A 17,125-nucleotide genomic window follows, 5' to 3' on the forward strand; every position below is an offset into this window, starting at 1 on the left:
AAATGTAGAATGAGTTCATTATAATTATTTTATGTATTATTGTCTGAATACATGTCCAAGTAAAATGTATTACCCATAAATTTAAGATTTAAAGTTACCATTGGAAATTCAGGGTGATTATCTAAATGTGCATTTTAAAAGGGACAACGTTTTAGCCTAGAAACACAAAGCATATCTTTATATGAAAGCCATGACTACAATAAAAGAAAGTGAGTGTCTAACATTTTTTTCTTGATTATCTTTTCCCAGATTTTCACCAGTTTATAAAAGTATCTGATGTTTCCAATTTTAAAGGTGATATGTAATTTATTTCATTGTCTATTTCTATAGTCACCATGTGACCATTTAAATGCATTTTTAGAGAATAATAATGTCAGTATCTCCAGAATAAATTTAACTTTACTATTTTACATATATGAATTAATATATCATATGTATATGCAAAACTGTTATAAAACATATATGTCTGCACCAAAAGATACTGCCTACATCCTTAATATGAATTATAAATCTTTTTCACAAATAACATTGACTAATAAATATATGTGTATTATCTATGCACTCACCTCTACTCCTTACTCTCATGGTCTCCTGCTCATTTCTAAGCAGGCTATGACATCTTTGACTTGAGACTTTCACTGATATCTCCAACAAAAGTAGCTCTTAAATTATCTGAATTGTCATGGCTCTTATTAGCTATGTTTATATGCTTACCACTACCAGCTACCTAAGAACCCAGTGCCCAAATCGGGATTGATTATTTACAATCCCTTAAGAAGCCATTGGTATTAATTTCATGAGACTAACAGCTGTGATTATTTGGATCACCACGATAAAGCCAACCATTGCATTCTAGATATTGTTCACCTATCCACCAGTCAGACTTTTTCTCTCTCTCACCTCTGATATTCCTTTCACTGTATGCATTAGAATTCAATGCCTGTCATCAGCTAAATATTCTATATCCACAATCTCTTCAAAGTCCTCTTTTATCTTCTTGCTTAAACTGGCTATCCCTTGAGGAGATTGAGTCCCTTTTCTAAGGGAGCATGCAACTTTCTCCCCTTAATCCTTCCTCAAAGATTTACAATCCACACTGAATACTAAGCATGTAGACCCTGTCCTTGAGGTACATGCATAAAATTTATTTTAGAGTTTTGCACACATCTCTTACATCTTACATATATATATATGTAAGAGAAAACTTTCAAATCTTTTTTTTAAATTAAATTTATTGCCGGTTTCAAAGGTACAATTTTATAATATGTCAACTATATACTGCATTGTGTGCTTACCGCCCAAAGTCAATGGTTTTCTACTCTGTGAGAAGCATCTGCCCTCTCTCTATCTTGTATATTTACTACCACCACCTGCTCCAACAATTCTTTGATTCCATTGGTATTGGTAATTAATTGTCTCCACTATTTTTTCCCTTGCCCTTGAAAACAGCTTTCTGGTTCATCCCATCTTATCCAGAGTGGTTCCAAGGTATCACAGTGATCTCCCCTTCTCCCACAGTTTCAAATTCCTTGGTCTTTTCCTCCATATTTCTTTCCTGTCAAAACCACAACTCTGGTTAAACCACATTTTATGCCTACTCTATGTCTGCACCTGGTAAGCTAAGCATGGCTAGGAAAAAAGAAAAAAATCATGCTGACTGATCTCACTTTATATTTATAACCTCAGCTCAAAAGCTGAATCAGTTTGCATTTCCTCTGTCAGTTAACTTTCTACCATATGAGATGAATATTTCATACCTTTTTCCTCTCTCCTCAAAAACCTAACACTCTCCTTACTCCATTTTTCCTCTGAGCAGATTACCTGGATTTTTATTTTATTGAGCAACAAGAAGCAATCAGAAGACGACTTTCTAATCTTCCCATGACCAAATCTATCAGTGATACCTTCTCTCTCTCTCCCTCTCTTTTTATCTCTCTCTCCCCCTTTTTCCCTCCCTCCTTCACTTTCTCCCTCCCTTCCTCTTTTGGTGTTGGCTAGGTGGTTCTTCTATTCTGGACTGGATTGCCTGAGGGAGGGGTAGTTTAAGATGGCCTCGCTCAAATGTCTGAAGCTTCAGGTGGGCCACCTAGGGCCACTCTCCCCATGGTCTCTCAACCTCCAGCAGACTTGCCTGAGCTTCTTCATATGTTGGCAAAAAGGGTCCAGCATCAAGAAAGAGCAAGCACCAACGGACAAGAAGTTGTTCAAGCCTCTACTTGCTATTGCCCTATTAACCACAATAAGGCATGTGGCCAAGACCGGGGTCAGTGTGGGAGGGGATCACTAAATAGGTTGTTGGAGTAATTTTAGGCTATCTGTGTTTTTATGTTCAGTAAATTTGATCCCTATTACTTTTTAATACCCTTTTATTTTTAATTAGTGTAGTAGTCAAAGTATTAAAATAATTGAAAAATGGTAGTTTTCATGTACTCTTCACCTAGATCCCCCCAAGGATGGTATCTGACTAACGTACATTGTCAAAACTAGGAAATTGACATTGGTACAGTATTACTAAGTCAAGCAGAGACCTTAGTTAAATTTGACCAGATTTCACATAGTTTGTGTGTGTGTGTGTGTGTGTGTGTGTGTGTGTGGTTCCATGAAATTTTATCACATGTGTAAATTAGAGTAACCTACTCAACTGATACCATAATCAGGATACAAACTGATTCATCACCTTAATGATCTCACTCTTCCCCAACACTTAACAACCACTGATCTGGTCTCTGTCACTGTAATTGTAAATTCAAGTTGTAATTGTCAATTCAAGAGATATTGAATCATACATGATATGATCATTTGAGATTGGCTCTTTTTTATTCATAATGTGCCCTGAGATTCATTCAAGATTTTGTGTATCAGTAGTGTATTTGTTTTTATTACTGAATAATAGTTAATTTTATGGATATACCACAGTTTATAAATTTGGTCTTTGAAGGACATTTGTACATGAGAAATCCAATTTTTCCTAATTCTCCTGAGAATTTGGTACTATCAGTGTATTTTATTATCTTGGTCAATCTAAAGGTATGTAGTGGTATCTCATTATGTTTTTAATTTCCATTTCCCTAATGCTGTTATGATGTTAATGAACATAGGTTCATGTACTTTTCATCTCTATATCTTCTTTGGTGAAATATCTGTTCGTGTTTGGATCCATTTTCTAATTGAGTTGTTTGTTTTCTTACTATTGAGTTTCTGTTGAAAGTTCTTTATATATTTTGTGTGCACATCCTTTGTTAGAGAGGTTTATGGGAGGTCTAAGTTGAAAAAAAATTTCTTCTTTGCTTATAAACTGCAAATTGTTTTAATACCATTGATGAAAATTCATCGGTTTTGAGAAAGGCACAAAAGCAATTCAATGGAAAACAGAAAAAATCAGTTGACTATACTGAAGTACCTCTTTCTAGGTTCTCTATTCTATTCCACTGATCTATGCATTTATCCCCTACCAGTACCATATAATCTTGATTACAACAGCTACATAGTAAGTCGTAAAATCATGTAGTGTGAGTCCTTCAGGTTTTTTTTTTTTTTTTTTTTTTCCTTCCTTCCTTCCTTCCTTCCTTCCTTCCTTCCTTCCTTCCTTCCTTCCTTCCTTCCTTCCTTTCTTTTTTTCCCCCAAAACTTTGTTGTCTATTCCAGTTCATTCATCTTGCTAACCCCCTTTTCCCCGTTTATCTAAAATCACTTCAGCCTGGTTTGCCTGGCCAGTAAATCGCTGTATTCCCTTTCTATCTGCAGTTATTATTATTTTTTCTTTCTTTCTGACTCTCACTAGTGTCTTATTTATTCCTACTTGTTTTGTTCTTGCTACTCCTCAGAATTAAATTCTCTCTAGACCGTTCTCCAATAATCCACCTATTCTTTTTCTTTTCCAAATTTGAGTTCAAGACTAACCATTTCTAAGAAACCTCCTTTCCTAGCCTCAATTTCTGATGACCACTCTTTCTCCCGTTTCCTTTTCCTTGTTAGAGTCGCCTTGTAAGTTTTTAAAGCCTTAAGCACAAAATAAAGAAAAGAAAAGAAAAAAAGCACCCCCCACATATACTTAAAAATTTAAAACCAACAAAAAAGTGTATGTGTAAGAAAACCCATCAAAATTTGATTTTTTTTCCCTTGAACTCCCCTTCCCCCTTAGATGCTACTCTATTTACTTATAATTTGGAATATAAAATTGTTTTTTTAAATTCTGTCTCTCTTTCTCCTTTTTTTCTGTTTACCCTTTATCCTCCTCCCAGTTGGATGTAGCTGCTTTGCTTGTGCCTTAGGCACATGTTTCATCTTTCTGTTGGGTAATCCAACACTGTCTTTATGAATAATTTGTTCTATGTCATAAAGCATTCATGTTTCTGCTCTAGTTCTCTTTTTATATTTATTGTCCTTCTGCCTCATCATGATCTCTTCTTTTTGTTTACCTTTTAAAAGAACATATGTAGCCCCTAGTTGTTAACTAATGTCATGTAATCTCATCTTCTGCCTCATATTTTCACTTAGAATTTGTTTTTAATCTTTACCTTTTTTCAGAGTGAACTGTTACTTTCTACATTATCACGTATATATATATATATTTCTGTTACAGTTGTTCCATAGACTGTAAACAGTTAAATGACTCCTCCACAACTCCTCTCACTTTAGAAAGATATATATCCTGCAGTGTCTGAACTTAAATCAATGATTCCATACAACTTTCATTCATTATCTTCTGCAATGTGGTCTCTTTGTCCATGTCTTCTCATAGCCATATTGAATGTGAATTGAAGAAATCTGAGCACCTTTTGAAACTTTCTTCAGATGGTTTACTAACATTACAAACTAGAGTGATGAGGAATTCAAATTAAATGAAAATAGTGGCTATAAATATATCTATGTCTACATATGTATATATCTACGTATCTGTATATCTAATCTAGATATCTCTATCTATACATATATATGTGTGTGTGTGTGTGTGTGTATATATATATATATATATATATATATATATATATATATATATAACAGATAGATGATTGATTGATAGACAGACAGACAGACAGACAGACAGATAGATGTTATATCTTTACTGGAGGCTTGGCACCGCTCAGCTATAACACTCTTTATGTGCAATTTTTACTCAACGCTGGTTGAATTCTATAATGAATTAAAAGCATTTTGCCAAAATGATCACTTTTTTTTTAACTTTCAAATTTATGTTTGTTTGAACTATGAAGTCTTCAGTACTCAATCATTCTCATTAAAGCAAATAAGTTTCAACTGTAAGATTGAAAGGATATTCTCACTGAATATTTAATTCCAAACATTATTAACCTGATTACTTATGCATTTTATTTTTATTGTATAATGAGGTATGTGAAAGCAGGTTTGAGTCTGACAAAATAAAAGACACATAAAAACTATGTGTGGGTTATTTTCTAAACTAACATGAATTAAAATGATTTTTTCCTTTCTGCCCCTTTAGCAAACCTTTTCTGAATCACTCTACTTCACTGAGTACAAACCTTACATGTGTGAACAAAATGTAGCTTTATTCAGACGACATAAAAATATGTATTGTTGCATCAGAAGTTACTGAAGCTTCCTTCACTGCATATATCTGTAGTTAGGTGACATGAACTGACACATATTTCTTATTCATGAGTTCTACTGCATGAGAAGGAGGATTCACCTGAATCTTAAAACTCTTAAGAGCCATGAATATATTCTGCCTTGGAACTGAATAAGTTGATCATATTATATCAAAGAAAAGGTTCATGCAGTGGCTGCTTCACACATCAGTGCTTCTCGTTCGGATTCCAGTTCTTGTGGCCTGTGACAATCTTTGCAAATGATCTTTATTTCCCTTTATTCTTCTAAAAATTAAGAGAAAATGAGATTTGGAAACAAAACTCTCACACTGTCAAGTGACTGTTTTTCTCTTTGTACGTGCTTTCGGAGGGGTACACATGCACATATGCACTCACCTCATTTTTAAGCCCATTCCCTTTATCTTTGGTATATTTCAGTTGGAATACAAACACAGGTCACATAGCCCTTTAACAATGACTGCTCCTGTTTGAAAGGTCTCCAGAGCATTGCACAAAAGTGAGTAGCTTCTAAATTGTCTTTGTGCCTCCTCAAGGCATCAAAAAAATATTATTCAGGACGCATTTCTTTTGCTTTAGAGATAAATCATTTCTCATTTTCCCTTTGACATAGTTTTCCTTATAATACGTTTGGCATAATTTGATTAACATTTACTCTCCGAAATCCTTTTAGTTTGGTAACCAAGATATTTAAAATACAGTCTCCATATTTAAACATACAAGGAAATAGGGTTCAAATTTTCCCAAATTTTCCAGATTTCATTATTTGGGGGTGACATGTAAACTCTGAATAAGTAAGAAAATAGAGGAACATTTTAGAAAATATAAAATCACATTTACAAAGAAACAAAGCTAGTATTTAAAATTTGGCTACTATGATGACACACACACACACACACACAAAACATTGAAATAGAAATATCAATTATAATAAATTGAATTTTAAAATTATCCCAAGTTAGAGATATATAGTGTACATGAATTCAAGGTTACAACAGTAACATTTTCCTTTAAGGTGGAGAAATGTTCAAAATTAAGATAGCAACATAGCAAGCCCAACATAAGTTCTCCAGTTCCTAAATAGTTATATACAAAAGACATAAGTACATGAAACACAGAAGATATGAAGAAGCAAAAACATGCCTGACCCAGGCTTAATTTCTCCTCTTAATTTGATTTATTTACATTCTTATTTTTTCCAGAAAATACTTAAACCTGCTTACAAAGATAAATAAGACATGACAAAAGAGTATAAATTAAAGATGGAAAAAATAAGAAAGGATAAATATTAAGGAGAGAAAATCAAACCAGGAATATACAAAAATGTATGCTATTATTATCAGTGCAGTTCATAATGCTCAGTAACACTTAGATTCAAGCTTTCAAATAGCCAAGCAAAGGACATTTAATTTATATAATTAAACAAGTTTAAGATACACCCAAGCTGAGCATTTAAGAAGAAAAAAATTAAACATTATTAGTAAGTGAGAATTTTCACTGAAGAAGCTCATCAAACAATGTAGGGTGGTGCATTAAATGATGTTCTCAACAGTATCCTTATAATGGATGCATTGATGAGTTTAAAAGTGTAGCTCCTCATAATGCATAAATATGTTCTAAGAACATCACCTATGTTCAATCAGTCAGGGGTAATACAGAGGATTACTAATTGGAAGTACCAGAATTCTCTTCAGAACATCGTTTTGAGCCAGCTTTAGGTTATAGAGGAATTGAAAGAAGTCCAAAAACGACAGTAGAATTCAAAAATACAATGGAGATGAGTTAAGAACAAAACTGATATTGAAGATAATTAAAATAGTGATATGGAGGACACATATTAAAGGGCATAATAGAATGTAGAAAAAAAGTAATAACTAAGGCTATGGAGCTCTAAACTCTTGAAAGCAGATTTTTTTTGTTAATGTGGTTTATCATAATGACTGGTTTGTGGATGTTGAACTATCCTTGCATTCATGGAATAAATCCTACTTGATCATGGTGTACATTCTTTTTAATGTATTGTTAAATGTGGTTTGCTAATATTTTGTTGAGGATTTTTGCATGTGTGTTCTTCAGGTATATTGGCCTGAAATTTTATTTTCTTGTGGTGTATTTGTCTTGTTTTGGTATCAGGATGATGCTGGCCTCATCAAATGAGTTTGGAAGAGTTCCCTCCTAATATATTTTTTGGATGAGTTTGAGAAGGATTAGTATTAAATTTTTGAATGTTTGGTAGAATTCACCAGTGAAGTCGTCTGGTCCTGGGCTTTTGCTTGTTGGGAGGTTTTTGATCACTGGTTCAATCTCCATACTAATAATAACTCTATTTAGATTTTATATATACACACACACATATACACAGACACACACACATATTAGGTTGGTACAAAAGTAATTGCAGTTTAAAAGGTTAAAAATAATTGCAAAAAATGCAGTTACTTTTGCACCAACCTAATAGATATTTGTACACCCATGTTCATAGGAGAATTGCCCAGAATAGCCAAAAGGTAGAGGCAACCCAAGTGTCCACTGATAGATGAGTGGATAAACAACATATGGTATATACATACAATGAAACATTAGTCAGCCTTAAAAATAAAGGAGATTCTGAAACATGCTACAACATGGCTAAAACTTTCAATGCACATCCCATAAAATCAGATATAATAGAAAAAAATCTACCATCACCCTGATTCCTGTAAGTTTTAACCCCATGAACTCTTTTTGTAATTTGATAAAACAAAATTGATTTTAACAAATATCAGGCAAAATAACACATAAGAAGAAATGCCTGGGTTGTTTGATCCCACTTCTGTGAGGAGGACTGGTTGGTACCTGCTGGCTCCCTCTGCCATGTCCCTGCTACTGCTCCGGCAAAGATGGCCTCAGGAGTGCAAGCTGCTGGTGAAGTATATCACATTTTTTATGACATGAAAGTTCATAAGATTACACACCAGAAAAAAATCAAGAAAAGAAAGTTGTAATTTTTTTTTTTTTTTTTTTTTTTTTTGCCTCAGTGCAGACAAAGACTGCACCATTGTTGAAGAAGGTTGGAGATGTTGGTGGGACCATAACTGATCCTTTCATGCATTTTGTGGGAATGCTTCCTGAGAAAGATTATCATTGTGCTTTGTATAATGCAAGATTTGACACCAAGGAACCCAGAAAAGAGTTGATGTGTGTGTGTGTGTGTGTGTGTGTGTGCACCAGAGCTAGTACCTCTGAAAAGTAAAATGATCTAGGCGAGCTCCAGGATTGTAACCAAAAATAAATTCCAAGGAATAAAACATGAATGTCAAGCAAATGGTCCAGAAGACCTCAATCAGGCTTGCATTGCTGAAAAGTTAGGTGGATCTTTAATTGTAGCCTTGGAAGGATGTCCTGATCCTTAGATCATCATTCAGTGCCACGAATCGAAAGCTTCCATGTTTAATGTGTTCTCTTGCTATATAACTAAAGCAGATATGTTTAGGCCAGGGTTGCACTGAGGGGGAGCTGTCTTGTCATCTGTTACAGTAAACAAAATATTCTATAAATATGCAAACAGCCCTAAATAAATCTAAAATGACAAAAGAAAAAATGATTTGATTCCATAATGAGAAGCAATAGAGTAGAAATGGACCCATTATATATCAAATATATAGTGTGCTCAGCATATAAAAAATGTATCTAAAGCTATTATCATTAAAATATGAGCTTAGGCATTAGTGAATGTTCGGGGGAAAATGCAAGTTTAAATCCTAATTTCACCATATAAACAAAAATGTCAATGAATTAAAGTGTTAAAAGTATATATACATATGTATATATACACACTTTGTGTGTGTGTGTATTATTTTATAACATTAAATAAAACATTATTTTATAACAAGAAAAGTACCCCTAATATTAGATTAGATACAAAAGCAGAAGTACAACTTTATATACTGTATAATCCTTTTGTAAAAATATTAATGTAAATATAGCTGACAGAGGAAGAGAGAGAGAGAGAAATAATTTTCTTAAATATACCAAAATCTTACAAGTATTTTTTTCTGAGCTATGTGATTAAAGGTAATTTTTATTTTCTTTGACACTTCTTTACACATTTTCCAAGTACTTTGCAATATACATTTATTTAGTTAATAAGTGAAAAAATAAGCATAATTGAAAATAATAATGCCTTTTTATACCCTAAACAATGTTTGAATTAATTTCTTTAAGTGCTTCTTGGCTGCTTGCTCATTTTTCCCTGTCTTCTGACTACCTTCGCTTTTCTGTTTTCGTGTTTTATCTTGATTGATATGGTATGTGACCTACTATGGCCACCTGTGTTCCTGTACTCACCAAGGGAAGCGTAAGGGGAAGATGAAATTCGCACCCTAGCAGTTACGTTATTTATCCTGCTTCCTTCTGGCTCCAAGATGCTTACAGCTTGTGCAGGTCACCTGAAGCTCTGGGAGAGTCAGTCTGAGCTCACCTTTGGAGCTGGAAGTTTAACTAGACTCAGTAGGTGGTTCTTAGACTCTTTCAACTTTTGAATAGCTTAGTTCAATCTAGTTCTACTTTTTCTGCTTATAAATTCAGGTAGTCTTCATTATTCTCATGATTTTTACATTAGAACCTGTTATATCATTCAGCATACCTAATATTGCTATTCTTTCTTACAGTCCACTGTAAGAACATAAAAATTGTACTAGATCTTGTAACTGTTTCACCTCAGACTCTATTCTGTCTGACAAAATTTCCCATCAGCACTTTCTTTATCTTGAACTCATGATATGTGGCAGTCATCATATCTATTTATCTCTCCTTTGGTATCCATTAGGGAATGGTTTTTTTGTCACTTTGAATTTTACCCAATAAAACCCCTTAAATACAACAAAGCCAAATTTCAAAGGTAAATAAAAAGATCGAAGAAAACAAAACAGAGACATGGTAAAATCACAGATGAAATAATTTATAAGATTTTAAAACATGCAGGTACTACCATAGTTAATTGGGGGAAAAAGACCTTTTATTTGTGATTCTAAGGTCAGTTTTAAATGTACACTTCAGTACAGAAAAATGTAAACCAATAAAGTACTTAAATTAAGCTTTTGAGAAAAAAACCAAAATGTAAAATTTACCTTAATCTCTGCTATGATTACTAAAAAATGGAGTAAGATAATTATAAATTAAATTGTCATACTTCTTTATATTTATTAGAGCTAGCATCTTGATTTTAGATTAAATATGTAGTGTAGGAGTATAATGTTTTGTGGCTTTATGCACATTTTATTATACACTGAGACTGCGTAATCACTGTGTATACTGTGTTTAGGCCGATTTTATGGCACTTGAAGGGTAACAGGATTCCTTTAAATGATAATAGGAGTTTATAGTGATTGTGTTTCCTTTATGGAATATCTGATTGATTTATTTAGTGGCCTATTGTTAATTTATTTCAATGTGTAAAGATAGTTAACTTCTGTAATGTCCAACACATTATACGAAGCTGTCTACATAGCTGCCTCAATCCACTGATTTACCTACAATTTCAAAATAACTACTTTATTTTAAGTCTGTAGTATTAGATTTCTGATGATAGAGTAGAAAATTTACTGGGCTTAGATTCAGAATGGAAGTCAAATCCTATGTCCTTGGGCAATGATTTCACTAACCTTCTTTATTTCTCTTCTCCAAGTTACAGAAAGCTGTGAATTTGAAATCGAAAGTCTTAGGTTTAAATCCTGGCTCCATCCAGTGTTACTGAATGTTTGACATTGGACATATTTCTTGATTGCTATGCTATGCCCCCTTTATGTGAAATGGGAATCATATCTATTACCTTAAGCTAAACAAATGAAATAATGAATCTGGAAGTGTTTTGTAAATTGCAGAACTTCATTCTAACTTTTTATGTAGCAAATATATGTTCAGTGCCTATTTTTATGCTGAGTTCCCTTTCCTTGGAAGTGTTCACATCTTATAGAGGTGGCAGATACAAGTATTGTTCACTCAAGGAGTCAGACAATATACAGATGTGCAAAGTGTTACAGGAGGCTTGCCGAAGAACCACTCTCTAAATAACTATGAGAGACTTGACTAAAGTCATAGCATTTGAGGGGGGGTTTAAACAGAGAAGGAAAAGAGCTCCAGAAAGAGGTAGAAACGTGATCGTTTGACAGGAGCAAGGAATACCAATGTTGTGAGTGTAGGATATAGAAGGAAGTGTGGTGGAAACTGAGGTTCGCAAAGCATTTTGACACAGAGGGCAGAGGTATGGAGGCCAACCGAGTATGGACTTTCTCTTTGGTATAGTATGGAGCCATCAGTGCCTTTTAATGATTCTTTATGCAGATTAGGGCCAACTGATTCCTATGCATTATATATTTTGCATATACTTTAAGTCTTGTGGCAGTAGAAGATGCCAGGTAGTTAATCCATAAGACCTGCAATCCTGAACTCAAGGGTCACAGTTTAATGAACTGAGTGCAGGTAAAATTTGGAATAAAAGATATAGTTTAACCAATCTGGTTGTAATTATTTAACAGTAAAAAAAAATGACACAGTAGTAAAATGTTGACAGTCAGGTAATCCTCAAAGTTTGTAACAGTCCACTACTGATGAAAATGGCTGGGCAACCTCTCTGTTAATAGGATCTGAAGGCATAGTGCTTTAGGAAAAAGTGCATTCTGGCCTCAGAAATATTTGGTAGATGTCCTTCTTCCATGTATATTCATGAACCTAGGCAATTCATATAATGTGTGCATGCATATGTTTATCATACATAATGTATGTGTGCTGAATGAATATATGGTACATAGTACATTTACCCATTAAGTTTACATAATTACCCCTTCCGCTCATAATACTGACAGAACTAGCCTAATTTTCATTAAGCATGACTACAGTTTTCCTACACTAATCATACTAATGCCATATTTGTTTTGATACCCAAGAAAGTAATTAGGTTGTTTCAGTGATAGTGAATATAGTATGTATATTAACAAATTGGTACATGTTTTATTTCATTTTTCATTTAATATAATCAACAGATAGAAATCCTCGTCAACTAGCTAACAATTAAAATAAGCATTCTTTTCCCTAAACTTATTTAGTTTATTATTTGAAAACATGATATTAATAAATTTGCAAAGATATTAATTAACAATTTTCAAGAAAAAATTCAGTTGTTGATATTCGAAATCTAAGTATAGTAAGAGCAACTTTTCAATCATAACAATTGCATCATTGGTGCAAGACTGTCTATTGCTAATTGAATTCAGTATTTTCTTTATTTTCACATTTAATGAATATGTTAAACCCTTTTTAAAAATGCTGATGATTTATGGAACATTCATATATTTGAAACTTAATTATAAAAGTCCTTAGAAATTATATCTGCCATCATCTGCTTATATGACTATTATATATACCACTTGAATGTAAAATTAGTGAACTATATATTTTTTAAAATTATGTATATGTATATAGATATAAATGATATAGATATAGATATAGATATGTATACACACACACACAGGCGTTCCAAAAAATGTATACAAGAGGACACTTTGGTCAATGTTGCTCAAGCAGTAGTTCGATATAATCAGAAGTGTCTAGATGCAGATGGTAACCACTTTGAGCACCTCTTGTAATTGCAGAAGTCACATGTGACTTGTATTCATCTTTTGTTATCAGTATATATTGAATATTACAATTTTAAGACAGTTTTCCTTTCTTAAAATGTATATACATTTTTCTGTCTCTCTCTCCGCCCCCCCCATATATACAGACAGACACACAGACAGGCAGCCATATATACATACATATGTATGTATGTATGTATATATATGTGTGTGTGTGTATATATGTATGTGTGTGTATATATATGTGTGTGTATATATATGTGTGTGTATATATATATGTGTGTGTATATATATACACACACACACACACACACACATATATATATATGTACACACACACACCATGTTTCCCTGAAAATAAGACCTGATAGGAAAATAAGCCCTAGCATGATTTTTCAGGATGACATCCCCTGAACATAAGCCCTAATACATCTTTTGGAGCAAAAATTAATATAAGACCCGGTGTCATTTTTGGGGAAACATGGTATGACATTTGCCACGTTAATTATTTTTAAGTGTACAACTTGCAGTGATACTAATTACAATGCTACATAACCATCACCATAATCTATTTCAAAAATTTTCATCATCTCAAACAGAAACTGTGTCTCAAAAAAGTCAAAATATAGAATTACCATATGATCCAGCAATTCCACTTCTAAATATGTATTTAACAGAATTGAAAGCAGTGACTCAGAGCGATAGTGGTACACATTCACATGTTTGACTTCTTGAGGAACCGCCAAAATGTTTTACACAATGGCTGCACTATTTTACATCTCTGCCAGCAATCTACAAGGGTTCCATTTTTTCACCTCCTTGCTATCATGCATAATTCCTAATGACTAAAGATATTAATCATTTTTTCATGTACTTATTGGCCATTTGTATGTCATCTTTGGAGAAATATCTATTTAAGACTTTTTCACACTGTAAAATTGGGTTGTTATTTTGGTGTTGAGCTGTAGTTCTTAAAGTTTTTTTAAAATTTACTGGGGTGACATTGGTTTGTAAAATTATATAAGTTTTATGTATACAATTCTATAATACATCATCTATACACGCGTTCGAACAATTAAGTTTGCAAACTCATCCTGGAAAAAGTGCTACATACCTCATTGCTGAATATTACTATTGTCACCTCTGAAGTGCTCCCCTTGGGAAGCTTTGCACTGATGCCAGCACCTAGTCCATCCTTCAAAGAAGTTTTGGAACTCTTTTTCTAGAATGGCCATCAGAGCTGTTTTTGTATTACGCTTGATGTCCTGAATGTCATCATAATGTCTCCTTTCAATATTTCATTTATCTTTGGGTAAAGAAAGAAGTCATTGGGGGTTAGATCAGGTGGGTAGGGTGGGTGTTCCAATACAGTTATTTGTTTATTGGCTAATAACTCCCTCACACACAGTGCCGTGTGAGCTGGTGCATTGTCATCATGCAAGAGCAACGAATTATTGCTCTTGTTCAGGTTGTTTAACTTTTTCACGCAGCCTTTTCAGCACTTCCAAATAGTATACTTGGTTAACTGTTTGTCCAGGTGGTACAAATTCATAATGAATAATCCTCCTGATTCTAAAAAAGGTTAGCAACAGCACTGCAACAAGTTTGTGAACTTCATTGTCACACCTTGTATTGCATTATGTGTTCACCATCCAGAGTCTGTTCCCCCTTCACCACCATATATTTGACCCTCTTACCCTCTGGTAACCACTAAACTATGGTCTGTGTCTATGAGTTTGTTTTTTTTGTTGTTGTTGTTTTCCCCTTTTGTTTTTGTCTTGCTAGTTTGTTGCTTTCAGTTTTATATCCAAGATATGAGTGAAGTCATGTGGTTCTCAAACTGTTTGTGTCTGACTTGTTTTGCTAAGCTTGATATTCTCAAGATCTATCCATGTTTTAACAAATGGTAGTATTTCATCTTATGGCTGAGTGATATTCATGTATATATATATATATATATATATATATATATATATATATATATATAAAATCATCATCTATTTATCTAATCATCTATTGAAGGACACTTTTGTTGTTTCCTTGTCTTGGCCACCATGAGTAATACTGCAATGAAGCTAGGGGTTCTTAATGTATTCTGGATATTAATCCCTTGTGTCAGTCCTTCAGGTAGCTGCCAGACAGGCTAGAACAGACAAGCACAATAATGTGTTTATAAGATTGGTTCTGCTCCCTCCAGAACCAGGGACTACAGTCCAACACTGGGAATATGGGCTTCCATTATTGGGACTGCTGCCAAGCCAGGGAGGGGGTCAAGTAAGCGTAAGTAAGAATGCCACAACTCTTTCCTAACCTTTTTAAGTTGTCTTTTTCTTGATTCAGCATTTGCTTGGTTGCTGTAATCCTTTGATTATGCATTCTAAAGTTCTGACAAAGTTGGTTCTGACAGTTTCTGCTTGTTTTCAATGATTTTGTAAAGAGATAGGTGTTTGAAGCTGCCTGGTCTACCATTTTGCTGATATCACACCTTGTACTATAGTTTTATATTCTAACTAGAGTCAGTGGAATTAGTAAGTACCTGAGAATTATATGACAGGCATTGTAATAAGTCGTATAGGAGACATACAGGTGGAAGAGTGGCCCTCAAGGAATTTAGAGACTCATATGACTTGCATATAAATTTCTATTACACAAGGTAGTTTATGACCTGCAATAAAGCAAGGTGTTGCGATAGGATAAATAATGATAACTTTTAAGGTGGACTTTGCAGGTTAAGTGGGATTTTTATTGTTGGAAATAATGGGGAGAAAAGGCTCAGCTGTGACAGCGTGAGTGTAATACAAGGAATGAGAAAAACAGAGAAGTATCCTGTTTTATGGGTCTGTAGGCTATTTGTAGAGTTTTGAAGGAAGATAGAGACAGATGATAAATACTTTTATATTTTAGTCAAAGGGCAATGAAAATAAAAACTTTTAAGGAAAGAAATACTAAGATTAAAGCTATTGCTTCAGAAGTTTAGTTTGACAATTATGTATAGAATGAATTGAAAACGTGAAAGCATGTGTTGGTTTAAGATGAGTATATTTTTCTTAGTAGCTGAATTCCTCCTTTTGTATATGAGTAATTAAGAATTATGTCTCATTTGGAAAATTTATATAAATCAATAGCTTAAAAATTCCAGTGTATTTTGTAGAACAAATGAAAGCCATTTCTAGTGTTTAGTTATTAATCCATCACAAACTTTGCATTTACATCTAACACAATGCAATAAATATATTAAGCCTATATTTTGCAACAAGAATTTAGATTCTCTATTGAATATTGTTCATAACAATAGCAGGTGTATTTTCTTCCTATTATGAAATAATTTTTCATCGATTAAGTGTCCATTACCCTGACTTTAAAGACCAATGTTGACATGTGTACAGAATTTTCAGGGCCTTCTAATTATAGTATTTTGGCTCCCTATTTTGGAATAAACAGTATTTTCTATTTAAAAATATTCTAAAATATTAATTCTATACCATAAGTCTATGTCAATTAACAACATGCTTTATTTATGGCATCACTTCTAGTTTCTTTTTAATGCCCTGGATGTTTTATCTACATGGATGCTTAATAAATGTTTTTTATGACAATCAAATATTAAGCAACTTTCTTAGTAAAATTTCCCCATAGCTATAGTGAAAATAATTTCCTGTGCTTTGATTATTTAATAGTAATTAATCCAAAATACTGTCCAAACCATCTCTGCCCCAACACTTTATAGTACTAAGCAAATGAACATAACCATGACAAAAATACTAAGTATCTCTTCCGTGACCAGGTGTTTCTTGTTTGTTTGTTTGTTTTTCTGTATTTTATGGCTGCCTCCCATCTGTAGCACTTTATTATAAGACATAATAAGGACTAAAATAGATTAATCTGTCCAGGACAGAATGAAAGAAAAAATAATTTCCGAGAGTATAT

At 33.4% G+C, this 17,125-nt stretch overlaps 1 protein-coding gene and 1 pseudogene across 3 annotated transcripts in view; both read left to right on the top strand.

The window, feature by feature from the left end:
* SPAG16 (sperm associated antigen 16) overlaps nt 1–17,125 on the top strand; it is a 749,410-nt gene that overhangs the window by 404,661 nt on the left and 327,624 nt on the right. The window lies entirely within an intron of this gene.
* On the top strand, nt 8,465–8,977 carry LOC109445084 (destrin pseudogene; annotated as a pseudogene).

The sequence above is a fragment of the Rhinolophus sinicus genome, chromosome 17, assembly GCF_057876585.1.
Source record: "Rhinolophus sinicus isolate RSI-liver-muscle chromosome 17, RSI-T2T, whole genome shotgun sequence".
Classification (NCBI taxonomy): Eukaryota; Metazoa; Chordata; class Mammalia; order Chiroptera; family Rhinolophidae; genus Rhinolophus; species Rhinolophus sinicus.